Source organism: Moschus berezovskii, chromosome X, assembly GCF_049115385.1.
Source record: "Moschus berezovskii isolate FMDL1 chromosome X, NW_MosBer_1.0, whole genome shotgun sequence".
NCBI lineage: Eukaryota > Metazoa > Chordata > Mammalia > Artiodactyla > Moschidae > Moschus > Moschus berezovskii.
Window position 1 is genome coordinate 25,189,952 of NC_142488.1, and position 22,901 is coordinate 25,212,852.

A 22,901-nucleotide genomic window follows, 5' to 3' on the forward strand; every position below is an offset into this window, starting at 1 on the left:
AGAGCCTGGGTTTCCATCATGTGAGAATAGTGTCAGAGCCTTATGTATCATCAGAAACTTGCTAAGCCATGAGGTTGTTGGCAAGAAGGTTCTCCTGGGCACCAGCACAAGGGACAGCTAGGGATAGAGAGAACTTCAGATTCCCCAGCTAGCAAGCTCTCAGGTTCCACTGGGATGATAGTGCTGTGATCCCAAAGTTTCTCCACCTAAGGGGAGCAGACAGGTTGCCAAGTAACCTGGGTTCTCATGAACATGTAGAAAGTGGGGGGCAGCAGGAAACCTGGAACCCTAGCTAGAAAAAAGTCTGATGACCAGAAATTACCCAGGCACTTCCAGATCAAGATGCAGTGGGGAGAGAGGTCCTTTGCACCAGATCTCTAGGTGGATGGTTAGCCTTAGGGTAGTGTGTACCACAATTTGGGGCAGGAGAGTGCTTGTATGTGTTCTTCTGGAGGTCAGCACTCAAGAAGTTTGGCTTCAGAAATAACCCACAAGGCACAAGCACCAGGGCAGAATGTCCAGAATTGCTCCCTTGGTGAGAAGGCCCTAGACCCAAGGGGAGCAGAATAGTCTTAGGGTCCTAGAGTTCAGGCTGTGAGTTTCACGGCCACTAAGAAGCTGATGATGTGAAGTGTATCTGATCCTTCAGCTGATAGATGGTCTAGGGCCATGAGGATATCTGGAACTCTAGATGCAGGGAACAGATGGTGCTAGGAAGGAGTCCAGTACATAATGGGTGCAGAATTCCGTGTTTGAAAGGGTTCTAGGTTCTGTTTTATTTATTTATTTTAAATGAAACATAGAATTTATTAATGTATTTACATAATTTATAATCTGTAAGCAGTGGTCTCATAAATATATGACTACAACTTTACATGTGCTAAGCAAGCGGCAGATAACTGCTTCCCCCACCAAGACAACTAAGTTAAATAAAAAACGGACAGCATTTACTCCACTTTCTGGGCTTCCTCTCTTCTTTTGGAAAACATGGCTAGTCAGTTTAAACTGAATCTGCAATTCAACATGTTCCAGGCAGCCTCTCTACCACCACCATCTCAATCGTCAGAGCTTACCTAAAAAGGTGCCAGTGACATGCCTGGGGACACGCATGCGACAGGGTCCTGGTCTGCTGTACCCAATGGAAAGTGCGTCAGAGACGGCAGGGGTGGGTGCCTCTCCATCAGCCCAGAAACAACCCATGTCAGCTTCAGACAATCATAACTGCCATCTCTCCGCGGTGGTAACTGCACACATTCTAAATGCTACTGCTCCCTCTAACAGTGGCAATGGGAAACCAAGGGAAGGAAAGTCCCCACAAGGTCATTTTTTCCCCTCAAGAACCACGAAAGTGCTAATTTTCCCTTTACAAATGTGACATAGAATCTTGACTACAAAGCTACTCAATGATCTCATCCTACCATCCACACAACTGTACATTCCTTCTCAGCAAGATCAGGAGCCAACGATGCAGTCCCTGTGTACACAGAGATTCTTTACAGGAGGGAAGTCCACAGACTAACGTATTATTGCTGCAGTTTCCAAAGAGGAGACGAAACCGGTCAATTCCTGTGAATCCTTGTTGCCCAAAGAAGATCCAAGACTGGCAGGCGACCCCTGGAGGCGGGGCCCAGCCCTCCTGAGACCTGTCAGGACCACCTACTTCATCGGGAAGCCCGGGGGGCCGAGGCCCAGTCAGCAGCAGCTCTGCTTTGGCTCCGAAGGCTGTCTCTGGAATTTGAAGCCCTTTCCGCCAGAAGGCGGGCTAGCGTCAGTGCATGGAATTCTTCGACTCTTTTCTATAAAGAGTTCATTTATGTTTATCGCGTTCTTCGCGCTTGTCTCTACAAAGACTGCATGGATGGAGTCGGTGTAGTCCTTGGCATCTCTCTCCATGACTACTCTTACATCGATAAGATCACACTTATTTCCTGCAATGGCAACTACAATATTGGGTGGGCCGTGCTGCCAGATCTCTTTTACACAATTCTTTAACGTTGAACATGTTTCTTCTTTCATGATGTCGTAAACAATTATAACTGCAGCTGAGCTTTGGTAGTACATTGGCGCTAAGGCACGAAATCGTTCTTGTCCAGCTGTGTCCCAGATGAGGAATTTATGTAGTTCATTTTGGTACTGGACCGTCTTGGTCATAAAAGATGCCCCTATTGTTGGGTTGATGTTTGGATCAAAACTGTCTTCCATGAACCACCACACAATACTTGATTTACCCACACCTGTATCCCCCAGCAGACACACTTTGAGCTCCCTCAGCACCATGGCCTGGGAGCCAGGGGCGCGGGCCCGCCGCCGCCCTAAGTTGAGAAGGGAGAGGCCCGGCCCGTTCGCTGGCCCTCGGCCTGGCCCGTCCGTTGCCAGCCACTCAGGGCCTGTCTCAGCAGTCCGGACATTGCTGCGGGTTCCCAGGCGCCACTGCAGCCTCCATCTTGGGATGCCGGCCGGGTCCTAGGTTCTGTTTTAAATGGGCTAGCTGAGGACCGTTCCCAAGGCCAGGTCAGGCTATTGGATGCAAAGGCCCTGATCTCTGAATAACAATGTCAGTGGCCTAATCATTTTGGGTCTATATGGAAGCCAAACAATTCTGGACCCTAAGGAACACCAGACCCTAATGGAGGAAATATGTTTTTGACTTGAAAGTTCATTGTTTCACCCATAATACTGGTAAGTTCAGTGTCTGAAAGGGCTGAGATTTCTTAGCTGTGAGAGCTCAGCTATGCCAGTAACATAATCACCAGAAATTCCCCCTGGTCCAGAGCACGTCTTTGAACTTTGAGCAGTAAGATCTCCTGGACACTTCCCTGATGCAGTGTGGAGTATGGTGCCTAATTGTGACCGAGATCACGAGGATATGGGAAGGGTGGTTTTCAATTAGGCTATATATGCCATAGCACAGGTTTTGGGTACAGCCCACCCCATGCTAGTTCACTGGGAATCTGGATAAATCAGGTCCGCAAGGGCAGCACTTCCATGGCAGATGGTGTCTGGAAAGGCCCTCTGGGACTTCAGTGTGCTAGCAGGCAAGAATCCAGAAAACTCCTAGGGCCTGAGAAAATCTAGATGGATGCCCTAAAGGGATCATCAGTTTGATAGCTTAATAAGAGGAGCCCATGGTTCCCCACCTGAGTATGCTCTGAAAGATTGCTGGAATCTTGCATCTGTGCTAAGTTGCTTCAGTCCTGTCCAACTCTTTGCGACCCCATGGACTGTAACCTGTCAGAATCCTCAGTCCCTGGAATTTTCCAGTCAAGGATACTGGAATGGGTTGCCATTTCCTTCTCCAGGGGATCTTGCTGACCCAAGTATCGAACCCATATCTCTTAGGTATCCTGCATTAGCAAGCGGGTTCTTTAACACTATCTTCACCTGCTGGAATGTTGGAAAGAGGGAAATTGAGTGGCAAGAAAAATTCGTGAGGGATCCGCTAGATGGCCAACTGTGGTGGCATGTGCTCATTTAATCTCAAGACTGCGAGCTAATTGAAGACCGATAAGGTTCACACTTCTACTTGGTGAGTATTAGTGCCCTGAAGGAGACATACTCTGTTTTCACTGCAGTCGGGCAGGCTGGTTTTCCAAGCACCATCGATTCCCCAGAATAAATTCTCACTGGGGGCTGGAGGGTATCCTGGAATCCTGGCTACCAAGAAGTCTGCACATAAAAATCGCCGGGTACACCAGTTACTCGGAGGTGCAGTGATTCAGAAGGGCCCCTCCTTGCATGGGTCTGAATGGCTGGTTGCTGATCAGATCTCCATTCGAAAGCAAAGGTGTGGGCAATGGTGCATAAAGGCTCTCCTGAAACCCTGCACAAAATATTGTGGTCTCAGAAAGGACCCACAGGTCACTAAGACCAGAGCAGAATGTGCTGAGAAGTCCTTTCTGAGCGCCACTGAACAGGGCAGCGTCATTGATGAGGAACACCCTGTAGGTTCCTCCCGATCAAAATGCATGAGATGCACTAAGGGCTCCGAGTCCTAGCGCTATCGAGAGGGTGATGGTCACAAGAGTACAGAGCGCCACTAAATAACAGTGAGACTGGGGCCATAAGGACTGTAGGAACTTAGGTACTGGGTGGGCTGGTGATGGGAATCTCTGCAGGGACACTAGCAAGCATGCCTGTGACTCAAAGTGTTCAAAGTTCCACTGCACATGAGCTAGATGAGGACTGCAGGAGCAATTGGCTCACCATACACAAGCCTAACTCCTGACCTGAAGAGTCTAGCTTCTGCATGACAGGGCAGGTTGGTGGTTTAAGAACATATGGTTCCTAGGCACATGATTGGCAGGAACCCAGAAACGTAGAGCAAGCGTACTGTTGGTGGTCGGTGATTCTGTGGGGCCCTGGAGCTCGAGGTAAAGGAAGGAAGGTGGCCTACAAGGCTCACAGTTCTCCGTCTAGCGGGACCTGGAGAAGTACGGTGGCCGATAGGGCTCAAAATTCCTTTGCTCATAGACACGTTCTATCTCGGTCAGAGCTCTATACCTGAACCTAATATGTTCCAGTTTCAGAGATAGGCGGGTGATCAGATTAGACTGACAACCCATGCTTCCCATATAGGCTGTGGACAGGAAATACCTCACGAAAATATTTGAAGCTGGAATGGCCCTCACAAGGCTAACAGGAGGGGAGTACTGGGGCCAAAGGGCCCCCAGGTACCAACAAGCTGTTAGAATGATTTCCAGTAAGGCCCTATCTTTCACAGCAAGGATTCTTAATGCAGTTTGTAGCAACCCAGTGCACTGACAGTCTAGTTGACAAAAGGGTCACCCGGACAATAAAGTCAGGGGGAATGGTGTCTGGAAGTACCCCCACCAAGGCATCATTGTGGTGTCAAGCATCTACAAAAGTACAGCAGTGTGCTGTAATAAGGAGTGATGGCTTGCAGGGTCCAAGGCATAAAGGCCGATCCCTGCTAAATGCTGCTATGAGGAGCCCATGCTTCCATTGACTGGTATGAAAAATCGTTGGAACCCTATAGAGGAGGCAGGTTGCTGGTCAGAATGTCAATGTTGGGCACCATCTGAACTGCTGGACTGTGGCACAGAGGGATCTTACTTCATCAGTTTGCTTAGAGTGGTTGAGGCCAACCCCTCCCCAGCCAGTGGCTAGTGAATGACCATGTGCTTTATTTTCTACCATAAGCAGACCTTCTTGTCACCAAAGAACCTTAATACTAGCTAACATACATACAGATTGGGGGCCAGTGGGATTTCCCCGTTTGCTTACTGACATGAAGTCTAATGGCCCAGAAGATTTCCAGGAGCAGTGCCCAGAAGCCAGTTCAGGGTTAAAAGGAGTCTTTTGCAATCATGTTCTCAATAGGTGGTTGTCAATAAGACTACATATTTCTCAGACATATAGGAGGCTGTTTCCCATAAGGGTTCTCCTGGATCCCAGTATGGGGGCAACAGGGTCTTTTAAAGGATGAGCAGGGCAACAGTGCCAGGGTAGGTGTCCACAAGTGGTTCATAGTGCCAGTGCCCTGGATTACATATGCCTGGAAGAACTCTCGGAGTCATAGATGCACAAAAGGCCTTGGTTCTACAGCCTACGAGAAGGGAAATGATCTCAAGGGTTATGACTTTGGGCCAGAACAAGTGCTGGAATTGTAGTGAGGGGTTAAATTGGTTATTGACAGGTACTTGGATGGGGAGGAGTGGGTAGAGATGGTAGCTGAAATGGCTCAAGTGACTGAACCAAAGGGAATTCTGAGCGGTGGAACTGACCTACAGTCAGTATATTTGAGTCCACAGCATGAGCTGTCGGCAGAAAGATCTCCCTGAAACACTTTGGGGTGAAAGGGCCTTCATGACTCCAAACGATGGCAGAATGCTGCTAAAATGGGTCCAGAGAGTTGGCAGTTTAGTTACCATGAGGGCCATATTGCACAGTAAGGGTTTCGGGTAAAGACCCTGGCACAACTGCCGGTGATACGTCTCATTGCTAAAGGGGCCCCCAGTGCAGAAGTGGCCAGGTGCATGGTGTTCAAAAGTCCCTCCCAACCCCTGTGCCCCTCATGACCTGGTATCCACTTTGAGTCTGGAAGTGTTCTTGGGTTCAGCATCCTGGACAGCACATTCTGGACAAGCCATTGGAGATCCAAGGATCAAGATGGACAGGACGTCCAAGGGCTGATGGTTCCGCATCCTACACAAGAGCGATGGTCATGTTACACGGTTGCTCAGCTTCCAGGCCAACTAGTAGATCTTAGGACACCTGGAATTCAGGAGTCTAGGGTGAGTGGTGATCCCAATGTGCTGGGTATACTAACTTTTTCAAAGACTCTTGACAGAAAGGATCTAAGTAGCATTTCAAATGGGATAGCTGAGGCCTATAAAGACCATAATTTCCCATGCCTGTCCCATATCCAGAAGCTTTATAGTACCTGTATCACATTATCAGACTTAGACAAAGAACTTTTGGTTACCAGGCAAGTAGGATAAATCCAGGTCAGGAGGAACCTGGGAAATATAGCAAAGCGGTATGATGGTTGATAAAAGAAATCCATCAGTTCACCCACTGGGGGAAGTGTGATGGCTGAAATGGCTCAGGTTTCTTAACTTCAAGATCCCAGGGTATTCCACTATGAGGCCTATATTGTGAGTGAAAAGGCCCTGGTTTAAACAGCCTTTGGAAAACTAGCGGCTGGAAATTGCCCAGGTGCCCAGCACACCACCAGACTTTGATTAGATTTAGGGCCAGAAGGGCCTGCATATTATTAACATGCACGGTGTAAGGTTCCTCATGGGACCATGAGCACAGGCACTCTGGGAAGTATGGTTCACAGTAGGGCCAGGTATTCCACAGCACAGATTTAGTCTTGGCCAACAGGAAAACTGCTTTTCAGATATATAATTGCAAATGGGCCCCCAAGGCATCATGCCTGGGTGGAGAGTGTCCAAAATTGCCTCCCATGGTACTGGTGCAGGGGCCAGCTCACATCCAGAAGAGTTCCAGGGCCTGAGAAATCAAGATGGACTCAGACCAAAATTTCACCTCCTGCTGACAGACTAATAGGAGGAGGCTGGGTTCTACCACACAAGTGTGATTGGGAGCCTGAAAGATCCCCCAAACTGTAGTGAATGGACATGTTGGTGGCAGGAAGATTCTTCAGGGCCCCCAGTGGAGAAAAACGGTGGCCTAGAGGATTCATGACTCCTGGGCTGGAAGCACCGATGGCATCTCATAGTGAGGCCTGTTTCGTGAACAGTGGTGCTCTGGTTCAAACGCCAGACCCGCAGTTGCCCTGCGGGATGTTAGTGCTATGAGTGGAAGTGGTCTCCTTCTGCTGCCCATGAGCAGGTTGCTTGCTCAAGAGTGCAACACAGTTCCCAGCACTCCAGGCTGGGAACTGGCAGGAAACCCGGAACCCAGGCTGGCAGCAAGTCTGGAGGCTGGAGTGGTTCCTGGTGCACTGTGCAGATTAAGGCAGGATGTGAATGGGGCAGTCTTGTTCCAGGGCTCTAGATTAGTGGTTCCTTACAGGGTTCTGTGTTCCACAGGACCAGGCAGCCTCTGGTCCTTATAGAACACAGTGCACACACAGCATGGTCTCTGAGAGTATTCCCAGAACACAGCACCAGGGCAGGGTCGCCAGAAGTGCCCCGAGTGCAACTGTCCAGAAAACTCCTTGTTCCTGGGTGTCGGGATGGAAAACCATGTCCAATGGGCTCTGGGTGCCACAGCCAAGTGTAGGGTGATTATGCAAAGGCGATGTGCAAACGGTGTAGCTGAGCTAGGCCTGACCAGTGACTGGATGAGTTCGGTCTGAATCACGCAGGAAGCCTTGTGGTCAGTATACCTTCAGTTCCTAAGCATGCTAGCAGACCCCATGCAAGAGAGAACGTGAGAACCCAAGCAAGGAGCCACATCTGTCATGGAAGTTTCATTAGGGCTCCCATGTGGGCTTGGGTAGAGAGGGATGGGGAAAGGTGGCTGAAATGCTTTCAACACCAGAACCTAAATTACCTACTTCAACTCAGCATACTGAGTCACATACTGGGACTGAAAGTACTCCCATTTCAACACTAGACAGCTAAACTGATGGCTGGAAAGCACCAGGCCCCAAGCACACTGGTGCATCTTAGATGGAAACTACCTTCCCATCTGACACTTATGTGACAGAGTGTGGGTGCCAAAATGGGCGTTAAGTTACAGCATATTACAAGTATGTTTCCCACTGGGGCATTATATACCATAGCACAGGCTCTGTCCAGGGCCCATGGGAGCCCTGGCTGCAGGTAGTGTCTCACTTAAAGGGCCCTCTGTGCAGCAGATGTCTTCTAGGAGTAATGCCTGTGGTATCAGCAAGGGGCATGGAAATGGCCCAGGCATGAGAGGTTGACATACCCCCAAAGTGAAAAGCTTTGTCTGTTCTGAGCCTACTTGGTGGAGCCCAGGGTCCATCATGTGAGAATAGTGTGGGAGCATTAATTATTATCAGACCCTTGCTAAGCAATCAGGTTGTTGGCAGGAAGGTTTTTCTGAACACCAGCACGAGGGACAGCTAGTGAACTAGAGAACTCTGGATACCCCAGCTGGCAAGCTCTTGGATCATGTGGATGATACTGCTGTGACCCCAAAGGTTCTCCACCTAAGGAGGGGAGACAGGGTGCCAAGTAACCTGGGTTCTCATGAACATGCAAATGTGTGCAGAGCAGGAAACCTGAAACCCTAGCTAGCAAAAAGTCCAGTGACAAGAAATTTACCAGGCACTTCCATATCAAGATGCACTGGGAAAAGAGGTCCCTTGCCCCAGATCGCTGGGTGGATGATTACCCTTAGGGCAGTGTGTGCCTTATATCTGGGGTAGGACAGTGCTTGTGTGTGTTCTCCTGGAGCTCAGTGCTCAAGTACTTGACTTCAGAAAGAACTCACAAGGAACAAGCACCGGGGCAGAACATGTCGGGAAGTGCTCCCTCAGTGAGAGGGTCCTGGACCCAAGGTGGGCAGAAGAGCCTTAGGGACCTAGAGTTCAGGCTGTGAGTTTCACGGCCACTAAGAAGGTGATGATGTGAAGTGTATCTGATCCTCCAGCTGATGGACGGTCTAGTGCCATAAGGACAGGTGGAACTTTAGATGCAGCAATCAGATGTTGATAGGAAGGTGTCCACGGACACAATGAGTATGGAATTCCATGTTTGAAAGGGTTCTAGGTTCTGTTTCAAGTGGGATAGTTGAGGACCATCTGCAAGGCCAGGTGAGGCTAGTGACTGCAAAGGCCGTGATCTCGATCACGATGTCAGTCTAGTGACATAAACATTTTAGGTTTAGAGGGAAGCAAAACAATTCTGGACCCTAAGGAACACCAGACCCTAAGGAGGAAACACATTGTTGACTTGATATTTCATTGGTTCTCTCATGCTGTTTTTTAGTCAATTCTGTGTGTGAAAGGGCTGAGATTCTTTAGTTGTGAGGGCTCAGGGTACATATGCTCATCTGGTACTGTGACCAAAATACCTCTAGTTTTAAAAGCCACCAGTAAAGTAATCAGCAGAAATCCTGTTAGTCCATAGCATGTCGGTGAACTCTGAGTAATAAGACCTCCTGGACAATTCCCCAATGGGATGTGGAGTAAGGTACCTAGTTGTGACCGAGACCACCAATGTACGGGAAGGGTGGTTTTCAATTAGGCTATGTATGCCATAGCACAGGATTTGTTTACAGCCCATGCCATGCCAGTTCACTGGCAATCTGGGTAAATCAGGAACCCAAGGGCAGCACTTCCATGGCAGATGGTATCTGGAAATGCCCCCTGGGACTCCAATGTGCTAGCAGACAAGAATCCAGAAGAGTCCCAGGGCCTGAGAAAATCTAGATGGACAGAGACCTAAAGGGATTACTTTGATGACTTAAGAAGAGGAGCCCAGATTTCCTGCCTGAGTATGCTTTGTGGACCTGAATGATTGCTGGAATCTTGTATACATGCTAAGTGGATTCAGTCCTGTCCATCTCTTTGTGACCTCATGGACTGTAGCCTGTCAGAATCCTCAGTCCCTGAGATTTTCCAGTCTTGGACACTGGAGTGGGTTGCCATTTCTTTCTCCAGGGTATCTTGCCTACCCAGGGATTGGACCGATGTGTCTTAGGTCTCCTGCACTAGCCGGTGTGTTCTTTGCCAGTAGCGCCACCTGCAGGAATCTTGGAGAGAGGGATATTTAGTGGCAGGAAAAATGTGTGGGCCATACACGAGACAGCGGACTGTGGCAGTGAGCGCTCATTTAATCTCAAGACTGCGAGCTAACTGAAGGCCTGACAGGCTTACAGTTCCACCTGGAGAGTATTGGTGCCCTGAGGGAGACATACTCTCTTTTCACTGCAGTCGGGCAGTGTGGTTTTCCAAGCACCATCTATTCCCCAGAATATATTCACACTGGGGGGCGGAGGGTAGCCCGGAACCCTAGCTGCCAAGAAGTCTGCACATGATAATGCTAGGTACACCAGTTACTTGGAGGTTCAGTGATTCAGAAGGGCCCCTCCCTGCATGGGTTTGAATGGCTGGTTGCCAAAAAAGAACACTGTTTCAAAGAAAACTGTGTGCTAGTGTACATATAGGCTCTCGTGGAACCCTACGAAAAGATTTGTGGTCTCAGAAAGAACCCACAGGTCACCATCATCAGAGCGGAATGTGTGCAGAAGTCCTGAGTACTAGCTGCCAGGGGAGTGTCATTGCGGTGGAACACCCTGTAGGTTCCTCCCAATCAAAATGCATGAGATGCACTAAGGGCTCTGAGTCCTGGCCCAATCTGGAGGGTGATGGTCACAAGGGTAGAGTGCCACAAAATAACAGTGAGACTCGGTGCCATAAGGAGTGTAGGAACCTTAGGTGCTGGATAGGCTGGTGATCTGAACCTCTCCAGAGACACTAGCGAAGAAGCCCAAGACCAAATCGGTTCAAAATTCCAGGCAAAGAAGCTGTTAGAGGCCTGGAGGCCTGGAGGAGCAATTGGCTAACCATAGACAAGCCTAACTCCTGACCTGAAGCGTCTAATTTCTGCATGACGTGGCAGGTTGGTGACTTAATAACGTTTGGTACCTGGGCACATGATTGGCAGGAAGCCAGAGAATATCCCAGAACCTTAGAGCCAGGGTACTGTTGGTGGTCGGTGATTCTGCTGGGCACTGGAGGCTCACAATTCTGTTTCAAGAGGCCTAAAGCAGTACGGTGGCGGATAGGGCTCAAAATTTCTTTGCTCATAGGACACGTTGTATCTCGGTCAGAGGTCTATACCTGAACTTATGTTCCAATTTCAGAGGTAGGCGGGTGGTCAGATTGGACTGATAAGCTGTGCTTCCTGTATAGGCCGTGTACAGGAAGTAACTCATTAAAATGTTTGAAGCTGGAACGGCCCTCACGAGGGTAACAGGATGGGAGTACTGGAGCTGAAGGGCCCCCAGGTACCAACAAGCTGTTAGGGTGATTTCCAGTAAGGTCCTATATTCCAAAGCAAGAATTCTTAATTCAGTTCGTAGGAACCCAGTGCACTGACAGTCTAGTTGCCAAAAGGGTCACCCGGACAATAAAGTCAGGGGGAATGGTGTCCGGAAGTACCCCACCAAAGCATCATTTCTGTGTCAAGCATGTACAAAAGTATGGTATTGTGTTGTGAAAAGGAGCGATGGATTGCAGGGCTCAAGGCCCAAAGGCCTCCCCCTGCTTAATGCTGGTAGGAGGAACCATGCTTCCATTGATGGGTATGAAGAATCCATGGAACCCTATGGAAGAGGAAGTTTGCTGACCGGAATGTAAGTGTGGTGCACAATCGGGACTGCTTGATGGTGGCCCAGAGAGATCTCGCTTCATCAGTTTGCTTAGAGTTGTTGAGGCCAACCCCTTCCCAGCCTGTGGCTAGTGCCATGACCCCGTGCTTTCTTTTCTACAATAAGCGAGCATTCTTGTTACTAAAGAACCTTAATACTCATTAGCACACATACAGATTGAGGTCCAGTGGAAATTCTGTTTCACTTACTGACAGAAAGACTGGTGGCCGATTAGATTTCCCGGAACAGTGCCGAGTAGCCAGTTCATTGTTAAAAGGAGTCCCTTGCAATCGTGTTCTTGTTCTCGCTGAGTGGTTGTCAATAAAGCCTCATGTTCCTCAGCAATAGAGCAGGCCGTTTGCCATAAGGGTTCTCCTGAAACCCAGTACCGGGCTAACAGTGTATTTTAAAGGATGATTAGGGTAACAGTGCCAGGACAGAAGGTATCTGGAATTGGTTCAGAGTGCCAGTGTCCTGCACTGCATGTCTCTAGAAGAACTCCTGGAGTGTTAGATGCACAAAATCACTTGGTTCTGCAGCCTATGAGAAGGGAGATGTTCTCAAGGGTATATGCTTTCTGTTTGACTTTGGGCCAGAAGGTGCGCTGGAATTGTAGTGAGGGGTTAAATTAGTTATTGACAGGTACTTGGATGGGGAGGCGTGGGTACAGATGGTGGCTGAAATAGCTCAAGTGACTGAAATGAAAGGAATTCTGAGCAATGCGGCTGATGTAGAATCAGTATCTCTGACTCCAGAGCATCAACTCTGGGCAGAAAGATCTCCCTGAAACACTTCAGGGTAAAAGGGCATTCCTGAGTCCAATACAACGGTAGAATGCTGCCAAAAGGGGTCCAGGGCTGCCGTCTATGGGGTCACACAAAGTCGGACACGACTGAAGTGACTTAGCAGTAGCACTAGCAGCAGCAGTGTTCTGAAGTTCAGCACCCTGGACAGCACATTCCGGGAGAGCCCTTAGAGATGTGAGTATCAAGATGAACCAAATGTCCACGGACTGTAGGGTCCACATCCTACACAAGAGTGACGGTCAGAAGGTTACACAGTTCTCCAACTTCCAGGCCAACTAGTATATCTTAGGAGACCTGGAATTCTAGAGTCTAGGCTGGATGGTGATCCCAATGTGCTGTGTATACTAACTTTTTCAAAGACTCTTGATTAAGAGGATCTAGGTAGCATTTCAAATGGGATAGCTGAGGACTATAAGGACGATAGTTTTCCATGCCTGTCCAGTATCCATAAGGTTTCTATTATCTGTATCACATTATCAGGCTTAGGCAAAGAAGTTTTAGTTCCCAGGCAAGCAGGATAAATGCAGGTCAGGGAAGCATAGCAAAGGAGTACAATCGGTGATCAAAAAATCCATGAGTGCTCCCATGGGGGGAAGTGTGATGGCTGAAAGGGTTCTGGTTTCTCAACTCACGTGCCCAGTTTGTTCCAGTGTGAAGCCTGTATTATGAGTGAAAATGTTCTGCTTTAAACATCCTTTTGGAAAACTAGCAGGTGGAAATCGTCCAGGTGCCTGTCACACCAGCAAACTTTGATTAGAAATTTAGATCCAGAAGGGCCTTCATGATATTAACATGGGTGGTGTAAGGTGCCTAATGTGACCATGGGCATAGGCATACTGGAATGTATGGTTCACAGTAGGACCAAGTATTCCACAACACAGATTTCATTTTGGCCAATGAAACCCTAGGTTTTCAGAAGTATATTTTGAAAATGGGCTACTGAGGTAGTGTATCTAGGCAGATGGTGTCCTGAAATGCCTCCCATGGTTCTGGTGCAGGGACATCCTCACCTTTATAAGAGTCCCAGCATCTGAGAATTCAAGATGGACTCAGACAAAATGTCTCCTTGTGCTGGAAGACTAATAGGAGGAGCCTGAGTTCCACCACAGAAGTGCGATTGGGAGCCTAAAATATCCTCGGAATCTTAAAGGATCAATATGTTGTTGGTCTGAAGATACTTGGAGATCCCAAGGGGGGAGAAATGGTATCCTACAGGGTTCATGATTCCCGGGCTGGAATTGCTCGTGCTATCTCTAGTGATGCCTGTATTGTGAACAGAAACACCAAGCCGACAGTATTGAAGCTGAAACTCCAATACTTTGGTCCTCTGAAATGAAGAACTGACTCATTTGAAAAGACCCTGATGCTGGGAAGGATTGAAGGCAGGAGGAGAAGAGGACAACAGAGAATGAGATGGTTGGATAGCATCACCGACTCAACGGACATGACTTTGAGTAAACTCTGGGAGTTTGGTGGTGGACAGGGAGGCCTGGCATGCTGCAGTCATGGGGTTGCAAAGAGTTGGACACGACTGAGCAACTGAACTGATTTTAACTGAACTGAACTCTCCTGGCACCCATGAGCACGCTGCTAACCCAAGGGAGCTACACACTTCTCAGTTCTGGAGGATTCACAAAGGTGGGAGCTGGTGGGAATCCTGGAACCCTAGATGGCAGCAAGTCTGCTGGTTGAAAGGCTCCCTGGGACACCCTGCAGATGATGGCAGATTGTGAAAGGGGCCGTCTTGTACTACAGCTCTAGATAAATGGTCACTTACAGGGTTTTATGTTCCACAGCACCAGGCAGCCTATTGTCCTTGTCGAATCCAGTGTGCAGAGAGCCTGGTCTCTGAATATATCCCCAGAACACAGCAGGGTCATCAGAAGTGCTGCAAGTGCAAGTGCCCCAAAACTTCTTTGTTCCTGGATGTTGGAATGGAAAACCATGTCCGATGTGCTCTGGGTGCCACAGCCTACTGGGAGGGTGATTGTTGAAGGTCATGTATAAATGATGTAGCCAAGTGCTGGATCTGCAAATGTCCTGAGATCTAGGTCTGCCCAGTGGATGTAGGTGTTCTCTGTTCTACGACATGAGGGAAGCCTGGAGGCCAAAGTATCTTCAGTCCCTAGGCATGCTAGAAGACCCTATTCAAGAGAGAACCTGAGAACTCTAGCAAGAACCCACATCTGTGGTTGCAAGTTTCATTAGGGGTCCCATGTGGCCTTGGGTAGAGGGGAAGGGGAAAGATGGCTGAAATTGTTCCAACACTAAATCGAAAGTACCCACTTGACATCAGTGTGTGTCATGTACTGTGACTCAAAGTGTTCCTATATCAGTAGTTAACAATCTGATGGCTGGAGTCCCAGGCCCCAAGCACATTGGTGTGTCATAGATGGGAACTGTCCCAAAACTCCTTGCTGAGGAAGGCCCACCTGACCATCATGTGACAGAGTGTGGGTGCCAAAATGTGTCTGGAGTAGCAGCATTTTACAAGAATGGTTCCCGCTAGGGCTGTATATTTGACAGCACAGGCTTTGTCCAGGGCCAGTGTGCACCCTGGATGCAGGGAGTGTCTCCACTTAAAGAGCCTTCTGCACAGCAGATGTCCTCCAGGAGTAATGCCTGGTTACCAGGGAGGGGCATGGAAATGTCCAGGCATGAGTGGGTGACATACCCAACAAGTGACCTTGGTATGCTCTGAGCCCCATGGGAGGATCCTAGGTTTCCATCACCTGAGAATATTGCAGGAACCTTAATTATCATCAGAACCTTGCAAAGCAGTGAGGTTGTTGACAGGAAGGTTCTCTGGGGAAGCAACATGAGGCTGAGAGTTAGTGGTCCAGAGAACTAAGATTCGCTGACTAGGAAGCTCTAGGTTCCTCAGGGATGATAGTGCTGTGATCCAGAAGTCTCTCCATCTAGGGTGAGCAGACAGGTCTCCAAGAAGCCTAGGTTCCCACGAACATGTAAACAGTGTGGGCCAGCAGGAGCCTCGCTACCCTGGCTAGGAAAATCTGATGACCAGTACTTCCCCAGGCTCTTCGAGATCAAGATGAACTGGAGAAAGAGGTCCCTTGCACCAGATATCTCAGTGTATGGTTAGCCTTAGGGCAGTGTGTGCCAAAACTTGGCACAGAATAGTGCCCATATGTGTTTTCCTGGAGCACAGTGCAGAAGTAGTTTGGCTTCAGAAGGACCCACAGGGCATGTGCCACATAACAGTACATTTCTGGAAGTGCTCCCCTGGCGAGAGTGACCTCGACCAAAGGTTGTCAGAATAGCCTTACGGTTCTAGAGTTCAGGCTATGAGTCTCACAGCCACTAAGAAGGTGATGATGTGAAGGGTATCTAATCCTCTAGCTGATGGATGGTCTAGGACCATAAGGACACTTGAAAATCCAGATGCAGGGACCAGATGGTGCTAGGAATGTGCCTAGGGACACAATGGGTGCTGAAATCCATGTTTGAAAGGGTTCTAGGTTCTGTTTCAAGTGGGCTAGCTGAGGACCCTCCCCAAGGCCAGGTCTGGCTAGTGGATGCAAGGCCCTGTTCTCTGCATCACAATGTCAGGCTAGTGACCTAATCATTTTAGTTCTACAGGGAAGCCAAACAATTCTGGACCCTAAGGAACACCAGACCCTAAGGCAGGAAACATGTTGGTGACTTGAAAGTTCATTGGTTCGTACATGTTTTGGGAATTACAGTGTCTGAAAGCCTGGAGATTCGTTAGCTCTGAGGGCTCTGTGTACATATGCTGAAGTCTGAGACCGTGACCAAAAGGACTCCAGTTTTAATAGCTACCAGTAAAGTAATTGCCAGAAGCCCCACTGGTCCCAGGCATGTCCATGAACTTAGAGTAATAAGATATCCTGGGCACTTCCTGATGTGATGTGGAGTCCCGTGCCTAATTGTGACTTAGACCATCAGGATACCAGAAGTATGGTTTTCAATTAGGATATATATGCCATAGCACAGGATTTTTGTACAGCACATGCCATGCCAGTTCACTGGAAATCTGCATAAAGCAGAACCCTCCGGGCAGGCGTTCAATGGCGGATGGTTTCTGGATATGCTCCCTGGGACTCCAGCGTGTTACCAGAAAGAATTCAGAAAAGTCCCAGGGCCTGAGAATATCTATATGTTCGCAGACCTACAGGGAACATGTGGCTGATATTTTACTAAGAGGAACCCTAGTTTCCCCGCCTTAATATGGTTTGTGGACTTGAAGGATTGCTGGAATCTTCCCTGTGTTTTAAGTCGGTTCATTCGTGTCCAACACTCTCCCACCCCATGGACTGTGGCCCACCAGAATCCTTAGTCCCTGGGATTTTCCAGGCATGGATACTGGACTTGGTTGCCATTTCCTTGTCCAGTGGATCTTCCCGACCCAGGGATCGAACCCATGTCTCTTATGTCTGCTGCATTGGCAGGCGGGTTCTTTTCAAGTAGCGCCACCTGCTGGAATCTTGGAGAGGGAAATTTACAGGAAGCAAAAGTCCTGGGCTACGCAGGAGACTGTGGACAGTGGCCCAGAGAGCTCATTTAATTACAAGACTGTTAGCTAATTGAAGACCTGAAAGGCTCACAGTTCCACCTGGTGAGTATTAGTGCCTAGAGGGGGAAATAGTCTGTTTTCACTGCAGTCCGGCTGCTTGGTTATCCAACCACCCTCGTTTCCCCACAATAAATTCACAGTTGTGGCCCGTTGGTATGTTGGAAACCTAGCTGCCAGTGCTCTTCCCATAAAAATTCGAGGTACCCCACTTACTTGGAGGTGAAGTATGCAGATGGGCCCCCTTATGTAGGAATCTGAACGGCTGGTTGACAGAAAAGAACTCTGTTTCAAAAAAAGCTGTGATCTAGTGTACATAAAGGCTCTTCTGGAACCCTATGCAAAGATATTCTGGTCTCAGAAAGGACCCACAGGTCATCAGGCCCAGAGCGGAATGTGTCAAGGAGTTCTTTCTGAGTGCAGTGTCCAGGGCAGTGTCATTGCTGAGGAACACCCTGTAGGTTCCTTCCGATCAAATGAATGAGATGGAGTAAGGGCTCTGAGTTCTGCTCCTATCAGAATGGTGATGGTCACAAGGGTACAGAGTGCCCTTAATAACACTGAGACTCGGGGCCAATAAGGAGTGCAGGAACCTTAGGTGCTGTGTGGGTTGGTGATCCAAACTTCCCCAGGGACAGGATGTTGCAAGCCCATGAATGAAGCAGTTCAAAGTTTCATGGGACATGATCTAGCTTAGGACTGGAGGAGAAATCAGCTCACCACAGAGAAGTTTACCTCCTAACCTGAAAACTTCTAGCGTTGGCATGACGGTGCAGGTTGGGGTCTTAACAATATTTGGTGCCTGGCACCCCTTTGGCAGATAGCCGGAAATAGTCCTGGAACCTTAGAGGCAGGGTACTGTTGTTGGTCGGTGATTCTTCTGGGCACTAGAGTGCAAGAAGAAGGAAGGTGGCCTATAAAGCTCAAATTTCTCCAGTGAAATTATCTTGGAGAAGGATGGTGGCCGATAGTGCTCAAAATTCCTTTGCTCATGGGACACTTTTTGTCTTGGTAAGAGATCTATACCTGAATCTAATATGTTAAAGTTTCAGCAATAGGTGAATGGTCAAATTGGACTGATAACCCATGCTTCCTGTTTAGGCTTTGGACAGGAAATATCTCACCTCACAAAAACATTTAAAGCTGGAATGGCCCTCAGGAGGCTAACAGCATGGGAGTACTCAAGCCAAAGAACCCCCAGGTACCAACAAGCTGTTAGAATGGCTTTCAGTAAGGCCCTATCTTTCACAGGAAGCATTCTTAATTCAGTTCATAGGAACCCTGTACACAGACAGTCTAGTTGCCAAAAGGGTCACCCGGACAATAAATTCAGGGGGAATGGTTCCCGGATGTACCCCACCAAGGCATCCTTTTGGTGTCAAGCATGTAGGAAAGTACGGTACTCTGTTGTGAGAAATAGTGATGACTTGCGGGGCCAAAGGTGTAAAGGCAACTGCTTGCTGAATGCTGGTAGGATGAGGCATGCTTTCATTGAGGGGTATGAGGAATCATTGGAACCACAGAGAGGAGGCCGGTTGCTGGCCGGAATGTAAGTGTGGGGTACCATTTTGACTGCTAGACGGTGGCCCAGAGAGACCTTGATTCATCAGTTTGCTTAGAGTGGTTGGGCCAACCCCTCCCCCAGCCAGTGTCTAGTTCATGACCAGGAGAATTTCTTTTCTACCACAAGCTAACCTTCTTGTCACTCAAGAACCTTAATTCTCGGCAGCACACATACAAATTGGAGGCCAGTGGGAATTCTCTTTGAATGGCTGACATGAAGTCTAGTGGCCGGTAAGATTTCCGAGAGAACTTCCCAGAAGCTGCTTTGTTGTTAAAAGAAGGCCTTTGAAATCATGTTCTCAATAGGTGTTTGTCAATAAACCCACATATTCCTCAGAAGTAGAGCAGGCTCTTTCCTATAAGGGCTCGCCAGGAACCCAGTACAGGGCAAGAGGGTCCTTTAAAGGACGAGCAGGGCACCAGTGCCAGGGCAGAAGGTGTCCAGAAGTGGTTCAGAGTGCCAGTGTCCTGGGCCGCATGTGTCTGGAACAACTCCAGGAGTCCTAGATGCACAAAAGACCCCGGTTCTACAGCCTATGAGAAGGGAGATGATCTCAATGGTGTATACTTTCTTTATGACTTTGGGCCATAAGGATCTCTCGTACTGTTCAGTTCAGTCGCTCAGTCGTGTCCGACTCTCCGCGACCCCATGAATCACAGCACGCCAGGCCTCCCTATCCATCACCAACTCCCGGAGTACACTCAAACTCATGTCCACAGAGTCGGTGATGCCATCCAGCCATCTCATTCTCTGTCGTCCCCTTCTCCTCCCGCCCCCAACCTTTCCCAGCATCAGAGTCTTTTCCAGTGAGTCAACTCGTCGCATTGTAGTGAGGGATTAAATTGGGTTTTGGCAGGTACTTGGATGGGGAGGAGTGTGTAGAGATGGTGACTGAAATGGCTCAAGTGATTGAACCGGAGAGAATTCTGAGCAGTGGAGCTGACTTACAATCAATATCTCCGGGTCCACCGCATCAGCTGTGGGTGGAAAAATCTCCCTGAAACACTTCTGGGTGAAAGGGCCTTCATGACTCCAAATGGTGGTAGAATGCTGCCAATAGGGATTCTGGGACCTGACAGTTTAATTCCTATAAGGCACATATTGCACAACAAGAGTTTGGGTAAAGACCCTGGCACAACTGTAGGTGGTAAGTCTCATTCTCAAATGGACTTCCAGTGAAGAAGTGATCAGGCACGTGATGTACGGAGCTCCTCCCTATCCCTGTGCCCCTCTTGACAGGGCTTCCAGGCTGAGTCTAGAAGTGTTCTGGGGTTCAGCACCCTGGACAGCACATTCTAGACTCAAGATAGACAGGACGTCCAAGGGCTGTAGGTTCCTCATACTACACAGGAATGACTGTCATAACGTTACACGGTTGTCCAGCTTCCAGGCCAACTAACAGATCTTAGGACACCTGGAATTCTGGAGTCTAGGCTGGATGGTGATCTCAGTGTGCTGTGTATACTAACTTTTTCAAAGAGTCTTGACTAAAGGGATCTAGGTAGCATTTTAAATGGGATAGCTGAGGACTCTAAGGGCCGTAATTTTCCATGTCTTTCAGCTATCCAGGACATTTCTAGTATCTGATTCACATTATCAGGCTTAGGAAAAGAACTTTTCATTCCCAAGCAAGCAGGATAAATCTCAGTCAAAAGGAAGCTGGGAAACATAGCAAAGGGTGATCAGAAAAATCCACCAGTGCACCCACAGGGTGAAGTGTATTGGATGAAAAGTCTCAGGTTTCTTAACTGAAAGAGCCCAGTGTATTCCAGTGTGAGGCCTATACTATGAGTGAAGATGCTCTGGTTTAAACAGCCTTTTGAAAAAGTAGCAGCTGGTTTTCATCCAGATGCCCAGCACAGCAACAGAATTTGATTGGATTTAGGGCCAGAAAGGCTTACATCATATTAACATGCCTGGTGTAAGGTTCCTCAGTGGGACCATGGGCACAGGTATACTGGAACGTATGGTTTACAGTAGCCCCACATATTCCACACCACCGATTTAGTCTTGGCCAACAAGACCATTAATTTTTGAATGTAGAGTTGCGAACAGGCTCCTTGGGCAGCATGCCCGGGCAGATAGTTTCCTGAGATGCCTTCCATGGCACTGGTACAAGGGCAAGCTCACATCCAGAAGAGTCTCAGGGACTGAGAATTCAAGTTGATCTCAGAGAAAGACTTCATCAGTTTGCTTTGACTGGTTGAGGCATATACCTCCTCGGTCAGTGTCTCGTGCCACGACTATATGCTTTCATTTCCACCACACGTGGACCCTCTGGTCACTAAAGAATCTCAATACCCACTAGCACAAATATACATTGGGGGCCAGTAGGTATTCCAGATTGCTGGCTGACAGGAAGTCTGGTGGTTGGAAGGTTTTCTGGGTGCAATGCCAGGAATCCAGTACGTTGATAAAAAGGAGCCCCTTACAACAATGTTATGGATAGGTTGTTGTCAATAAGGCCAGATATTCTTCAGCAATAGAGCTGGCTATTTCCCATAAGGGCTCTCCTGGAACCCAGTACTGGAGCAGCATGGTATTTTAACGGGTGAGCATGGCACTAGCATCAGGGCATAAAGTATCCAGAAGTGGATCAAGTGCTAGTGCCTCGACTGCATGTGTCTGGAAGAACTCCAGGAGTCCTGGTGGTGGTTTAGTCTCTTAGATTGTGTCCAACTGTTGTGACGCCATGTTTTCATGGGATGCTCCAGGCAAGAATACTGGATTTGGTTGCCATTTCCTTCTCCAGGGGATCTTTCCAATCCAGGGATCAAACCTGGATCTCCTGCACTGCATGCAGATTCTGACCAAAGATCTACGAGGTGTGCTATGCTATGCTTAGTCACTCAGTTGTGTCTGACAGTGCTATGAGGTAGACTAGCCTACAGTTAGGTAATGGTCTGAAAGGTATACACTTTCTTGATGACTTTGGGCTGGAAGGAGCTCTGGAATTGTAAGAGGGGTAATTGTTATCAGCAAGTACTTGGATGTGTGCAGAGTGCGTAGGGACGTCAGCTGAAATGGCTCAAGTGACTGAACCAAAATGAATTCTGAGCAGCTGAGCAAACTTACAGTGAAAATCTCCGTGTCCATAGCATCCACTTGGTGGAAAAATTATCGCTGATATTCTTCAGCGTCAAAGGGCCTTCATGACTCCAATAAGACTGTGGAATGCTGCCAAGGGTGTCTAGGAAGCTGGAAATTCCCATGAGGGAAATATTGCACAGCAAGGGTTTGGGGTAAGGCCTCTGGAACAGCCATTGGTGATGTCTCATCGCCAAAGGGGCCCTGGTGCAGAAGTGAAAGGGAACATCGTGTCTATTAGTCTCTCCCCAGCCATGTTCCGCTCTCTGGCCCCGTGAGCTGCTTCCAATCTAAAACAGCCTAGAACTGTCCTTGGTTTCAGCACCCTGGACAGCACATTATAGATGAGCCCTTAGGGACCTAGAGATAGAGTAGGACGGACTGTCCAAGGGCTACAGAATCTACATCCTACAAGAAGAGGGATGGTCAAAAGGTACACGGTTACCCAGCTTGCAGCCCAAATTGTCGATCTTAGGACACCTGACATTCTGGGGTCTAGGATGGATGGCTATCATAATGTGCTATGTATACTGACTTCTGCAAAGACTCTTGACACAAAGGATTCTAGGGAACATTTCAAATGGGCTAGCTGAGGACTATAGGGCCATAGTTTCCCATGCCTGTCCAGTATTCAGAAGGTTTCTATTATCTGTATTACATTATCAGGTTAGGCAAAGAACTTTTGGTTCCCAGGCAAGGAGGATAAATCCAGGTCAGAAGGGACCTGGGAAGCATAGCAAAGGAGTATGATGGTGATGAGAAAATTCATCAGTGCAGCAATGTTGTGGGGAAGTGTGGTCGCTGAAAGCACTAAGCTTTGGTAACTCCCAAGTGCCCAGTTTATTTCAGTGTGAGACATGTATTTAGAATGAAAATGCTCTGGTTTCAACAGACTTTTGCAAAATGGGTTGCTGTAAATCACCCACGTGGCCAGCACACCAACAGACTTTGATTAGAAATTTAGAGTCAGAAGGGCCTACATGGAGTAAGGGACTAATGGGACCATGGGTGCTTGCCTACTGGAAAGGAATATTCACCCTAGGGCCAGGTATTCCAGCACACAGATTTGCTCATGGCCAAGGAGACCATAGGTTTCCAGAAATATAGTTGCCAA

The 22,901-nt window shown here is 48.4% G+C and overlaps 1 pseudogene; it reads right to left on the reverse strand.

The window, feature by feature from the left end:
• Nucleotides 1-1,692: 1,692 nt before the first annotated feature.
• Nucleotides 1,693-2,357, reverse strand: LOC129564613 (ras-related protein Rab-22A pseudogene; annotated as a pseudogene).
• Nucleotides 2,358-22,901: the final 20,544 nt, after the last annotated feature.